We start from the raw sequence: 6,546 nt of genomic DNA on the forward strand, positions 1-6,546 counted from the left end.
TATATATCTTGTTAAACCTGCGTTAACAAAATCATTAAAAAAACATATCCCTCAGAAGTTAGAACCCTCTTGTTACCTTTTGTTCTTGTGTGCACATGTATGTGCACATGCTTCAGTGTGTCTCTGCCTAACTGTAAAACGAGGGGAGGCAGAACTTTCCACATCTCCACTGCCCCACAGTCACAGCAATCACTGGTTGTAGCAAGACAGATTGTTCATGAATTTTGAATTGATCCTTTTGGCTTTTATGAATTAGAAATGGTCTTTGCCACAAGTCGTGCAAGCGAGTGCCACGGTGGATATAGCTTGGAGGGATTGCCATGCAAAGTGGCATACAGGGTACAGCTATGTAAGGGCCGGGTCGATAAACATATGCTGTGTTTGATCAGATCCAAAACAGATTTTAGCATAAAGGATGTGGCGTCCATTGTGTCTCTCTGAATCATCGCCATGACTGCAGGCTTGAAGTACATCGTTCGGCATGTGCCTTCCAGGAAACACACATAGATAGGAGAAGCAGAATGGATAGGTCTAAGGAATAACAATAATCAATGCACAACAAGGGAGGAGACACACTGTCTGATTCCTGAGCTATAATGTCTTATCCAAAGTGCACCTCCTTTGTCAGAGGAATACACAAGACTGCCATTGTTTAACAATTACTAATTTATCCTAATACGTCTGCCGTAGGCCTTTGCGTCAGAAAATGTTCAGACCCACTGAGGATGTTCACTTCGGTTCAACGGCTCCTGAACAACAACATAAGCGAAGTGGGATGGAGTCAAAGAAGCTTATTCAACAGTGGTTATTTAAAAACAAGGGCTGTAGCTCCCAGCTCTTTAAAGAATACTGTCGCTCTAAAGCCAAATATAGCTTATACCTCTGTGCCTTGGACCAATATTGTTGTCCAAAAGCTATTAAAAATACATCAATGAGCCTCACATTCCCACATAACCATCAACAGTGTAATATAAGGCACTGTTATTGTGGGTCAATGCCTCTTGCTGCTGTAAATACCCACCAGGATAACAAATCTGGGCCTGAAAATAGTTCCCAACATGTTCATAATTTAATCCTGTTTGACTAATGTTCAGATGCTATTGTTTAGCCCTTTAAAGTATATATTTGGGACATATGGACATATGGTTTTGGTCTTTTCATGTGTTTTTGTGTTGACAATGACAACAAATTTGAATATTGTCAACCTGTCAGTACAGATCATGACAAAACTATTCCACTGAGTGACATTCATGCCTGGATTGGAGGGCCAAAAGAAGCTGCTGGGCCGTTACTGCTGTTTGCTATTTTCACAATTTGCCAATGTGGGCTGTATTTTTTCAATCAAACATTCCAGCAGTGGTTGTTGTAGCTCTGCACTACTACTCCTACCGAGTGCACCTTTCTAGTTAGAGTGCACTCTAAATAAATGCACTTTATTATGAAGCATACACCTGTTTTTGCCACAATCGGAAAGGCAGGCCGGACAATATAAACGCAAAAGAGAAAAGTTGCTTTATTTTGTTATTTTCACAGGCAGACCCTCAAGAGTAATACAGCGCTTTAGAGTTTCATAATTTCAAACAAAGTTTCAAACAATTGAGCACAAACCAGTTAACACATAGTACACCTCGAGGTTATGGTTTATGGCTTATATCGCTTCAGGGGTCACGGGGTCATTATCTTCCTGAGGGCTGGCTGAGTGCTTGATATTGGATTTGAAATGGAATTCAGCAACTCTAAGAAGATTTGGAGTCTGCGTACAGACGGGAGGCTGAACAGCGGGTCCTCTGGTGTGGTCGCAACAGCCTGGAACTGAACACCCTTCACACCCTGGACACAAGCTGTTCCAACTCCTCCCTCTGGTAGGCGCTACAGAGCCCTGTACGCCACAACCAGCAGACACAAGAACAGCTTCTTCCCACGGGCCGTCACTGGGATGAACACTTAATCAGACACATCCACAAACTTGCACCATCACCACTTTCCGCATGCACTAACATCCCCATTCATTGTCAGTAAATGCTTCGAGAGGTTGGTCAAGGACTTCATTTGTTCCATGTTGCCTGCCACGCTGGACCCATGGCAATTTGCATATCGTCAAAACAGATCCACCGACAACGCAATTGCCATGGCACTTCACACCGCCCTTTCCCACCTGGAGGGGAGGAACTGTTGTGTGCGAATGCTGGTTGTGGACTACAGCTCAGCGTTCAACACTATTGTTCCCGCCAAGCTCGACACCAAGCTCAGAGGTCTAGGCCTGCACTCTACCATGTGCAGCTGGATACTGGACTTCCTGTCGGGCCGCCGCCAGGTGGTGAGGATGGGCAGTACCACCTCAGAGCCGCTGACCCTCAACACGGGAGCCCCTCAGGGATGCGTGTTGAGCCCTCTCCTCTACTGCCCGTACACCCACGACTGCACGGCCATGCACAGCTCCAACGTCATCATCAAGTTTGCTGACGACACAACAGTGTTGGGGCTGATCACCGACGACGAGAGACAGCCTATAGGGAGGAGGTTGGATCACTGGTACAGTGGTGCCAGGAGAACAGCCTCGTCCTCAACGTCAAGAAGACCAAGGAGCTGATCGTGGACTACAGGAAGCGGAGAGGAGAGCACACCCCATCTCCATAGACGGAGTTGCAGTAGAGAGGGTCAGCAGCTTCAAGTTCCTCGGCGTGCACATCTCCGAGGACCTCACATGGACCACGCACACCACTCACGTGGTGAAAAGGGCCCAACAACGCCTGTATTTCCTTAGGCGACTGAGGAAATTCAACATGGCCCCCCGCATCCTCAGAACATTCTACACCAGTACCATCGAGAGTGTTCTGACAGGTTGCATCACCGTCTGGTACGGGAACTGCACCGCCCTGGAGCGTAGGGCACTACAGAGGGTGGTGCGGTCGGCACAGTACATCGTTGGAGGTGAGCTTCACTCCATCCTGGACATATACACCAAGCAGTGCGTGGCCAGGGCCAAACGGATGATGAAAGACAATAACCACCCCGGCCACAAACTGTTCACCCTTCTACCGTCAGGCAGGCGATACCGCAGTATCAAGTGCCGCACAAACAGACTGAGGGACAGCTTCTTCAGTCAGGCCATCAGGCTGCTGAACAAGGACTGAGACCCTCATTAACACTATACACCAGAACATATTCTGTGAATATCTATGGCCATGGTGTATATTTTATTACATTGTTTTATATATATATATATTGTATATATATATTGTATGTATATACATATACAGGACTGTCTCAGAAAATTAGAATATTGTGATAAAGTTCTTTATTTTCTGTAATGCAATTAAAAAAACAAAAATGTCATGCATTCTGGATTCATTACAAATCAACTGAAATATTGCAAGCCTTTTATTCTTTTAATATTGCTGATTATGGCTTACAGCTTAAGAAAACTCTAAAATCCTATCTCATAAAATTTTAATATTTCCTCAGACCAAGTAAAAAAAAAGATTTATAACAGCTGAGTGTTTGTCAAGGCTCAGGAAACCCTTGCAGGTGTTTCGAGTTAATTAGACAATTCAAGTGATTTGTTTAATACCCTACTAGTATACTTTTTCATGATATTCTAATATTTAGAGATAGGATATTTGAGTTTTCTTAAGCTGTAAGCCATAATCAGCAATAAATCAGAATAAAAGGCGTGCAATATTTCAGTTGATTTGTAATGAATCCAGAATGCATGACATTTTTGTTTTTTTAATTGCATTACAGAAAATAAAGAACTTCATCACAATATTCTAATTTTCTGAGACAGTCCTGTATATATATATATTGTCTCAAAAAAGTGTATATTTTATTACATTGTCTTATATATATATATTGTCATGATGTATATTCTATTACATTGTTTTATATATATATTGTTAATACTTTCTTCTTTTTTTGTGTGGATATTGTATAGTTTATTCTCATTCTTATTCTTTTTTTAGTCTGCTACTGCTGTCGGGTGTTTTGCACATAAGAATTTCACAAACCGATTATACTTGTATAAAAGGGGATGTGACAATAAAAACTTGAAACTTGAAACTTGAAACTTGAAACTGTTGTTGTTTTATATTGTACATACGTGTTGCTATTCTATTGTCTTCCATGTCTTTTTTATGTTTATCCTGATATTTGTACATTTGTAAATTCCATGTATGTACGACGAGTGTAAGTGAAACCAGAGTCAAACCCCTTGTATGTGCACACACGCGTGGCCAATAAAGCTGATTCTGATTGTGATTTCACTTTTATCATTTTGTTGAATCTTGAGAATAAACATTGCATAACAAACTTCAGTAGATCGCTGGAGATCTTGGCACACTCAGCACTATATTTTCCTGGACACTTTAGATAGATAGAGATAGATATATACTTTATTAATCCCCAAGGGGAAATTTGTCGAGTCAGTAGCAGCAACACACAAGAATAAAAAACCAAAACACAAAATATAAGAAGGGTTAGGGTGATCTGGCAAGAGGTGAACTGTTGTAGAGCCTCATAGCCGTCGGCAGGAATGTTCTCAATATGGACACCAGTTTCTTCAACGTCCTCCTCTCCACCACCTGTTCCAGGTGCTCCAGCTGGCAGCCGATGATGGAGCCAGCCTTCCTAACCAGTTTGTTAAGACGGCTGGTGTCACCGGCTCGATGCTGCTCCCCAGCAGACAATGGCAAGGATCGAAGCTTTCTCAAAAAAAAGCATCTCCCCCCTTCTTGTACACAGCGTTGATGTTGGCCTTCCAGTTCAGTCGGCTGTCGATGGAAGACGCCAGGGTACTTACTCCTCCACCATGTCCACGCCCACCCCAGGACACTCAGAGGTGTAGGAGCTGTCGCCTCCTGAAGTCCACCACCATCTCTCTGGTCTTGGCCACGTTCAGCCGCAGTGGTTCTCTCTCGCCCACTTTACAAAGTCACTCACCACTGCCCTGTACTCCTCCTCCCGTCATCCCTATACCGACCACTGCAGAATCATCAGAGTACTTCTGCAGATGGCATGACTCCGTGTTGTACTGGAAGTCACTGGTGTACAGGGTGAAGAGGAAGGGAGACAGAACAGTTCCCTGTGGGGCTCCAACATCACTGACCACCGTTCCAGACAGCACACGGCCCATTCTGACAAACTGTGGTCTGCCTGTGAGGTAGTCAGTGATCCAGGAGATGGTGGACCCACACCGGCCACCCCCGCTTCTTCACAGCAGCAGCGGCTGGATGGTGTTAAATGCACTGGAGAAGTCAAAGAAAGTGACTCTCACAGAGACACCGGTTCCATCCACCTGCTGGAATTTCACTTTGGTCACTGCCTTGTGTATATATGTTGTTTCCTCTGTATATTTAGTATTTTAGTATTAGTATTTAGTATTTAGTATGGTTATTGTGTTTTGTGTTTTATTTTGAGCTTTTATTTTTATTAATGCTCTAATGTGCACCCGCTGCTGTGATCCTGAAATTTCCCCACTGTGGAATTAATAAAGGATTATCTTATCTTATCTTATAACATTATCAATCTGTCAATGCATTTCCATTCTCTTTTTCATGAACTTTGATTTAGTCTTGAACACATTTCTTGTGTCAATAAATACATCTGAATTAGCTTTGCATTGACTTTGGACCTTTCTGATCCCTTAATATTTGTTTTTGAGCTTTATTCAATTCATTGCTGGGAAGAAATAAGGTTCCCACCGAAGTCCACTGAGCTAAAACCACCTCCATTTTCCTCAAACAAATATTTGACACTTTTTCTGGGAATTGAAAGAGAAAACAATCTGTTTTTTCTCTCTCAATTCCCAGAAATTGTGTCAAATATTTGTCATCCTAATATATTTTCTATTTATTCTGTGATTCATTTACCCAAACGCCATGTCATAGCAACCAATGTTTTTGTGCAATTCTGTATTTTTTTGGGGGAAATTGCATGTTGATTGTGGGATGATTTCATGTGAGGAATCTGGAGCAGTTTCATAAAGTTTATGACCTGGCTGAGACTTATCGTCAAACAAATAAAAGGCCAATGTCCGATTAAGCCACGACCCGATGTTCTGCTTGACTTGGGTGTTTTTCAACTTTGTGCTCTGTCTTGATACAACTCGTGCTTCATTAAATGTATTAAGACCAAAGATGTTGCATTAAATCAAGTACTACATTCACTCCTGTCAGTTTTTCACAAATTTGCATTTGTTAGCGACCATTATGATATTGATCATATGTAAAATATATATAAATATGCCTTCCACATCAACATGACTAACGCACAAATACGAAATGGTCGAACTTTGCTTTCCTCAGCTCTCTTGTAGCAACACAGATGAGAAGTGAGTTTTGTGTATCAGATTCCCACCGTCCAAGCTGTTCACATCCTCTCCGCTGACATGAGCAACCCTCAGGGCTCAGTTGCCAAGCAGGTCACAGTGTGCTTCAAATCACTCCCAGACGCCTCTTTCTCACAGACGCAAATGAAAAACAGAAGGGGCCCCCTCCACTTCCTGTAGAGCCAGTCCGGTGGTGAAATAAACCTCCTTGTTACTTACAG

This window comes from Pseudoliparis swirei, chromosome 24 (genome assembly GCF_029220125.1).
Source record: "Pseudoliparis swirei isolate HS2019 ecotype Mariana Trench chromosome 24, NWPU_hadal_v1, whole genome shotgun sequence".
In the NCBI taxonomy this organism is placed as follows: Eukaryota; Metazoa; Chordata; class Actinopteri; order Perciformes; family Liparidae; genus Pseudoliparis; species Pseudoliparis swirei.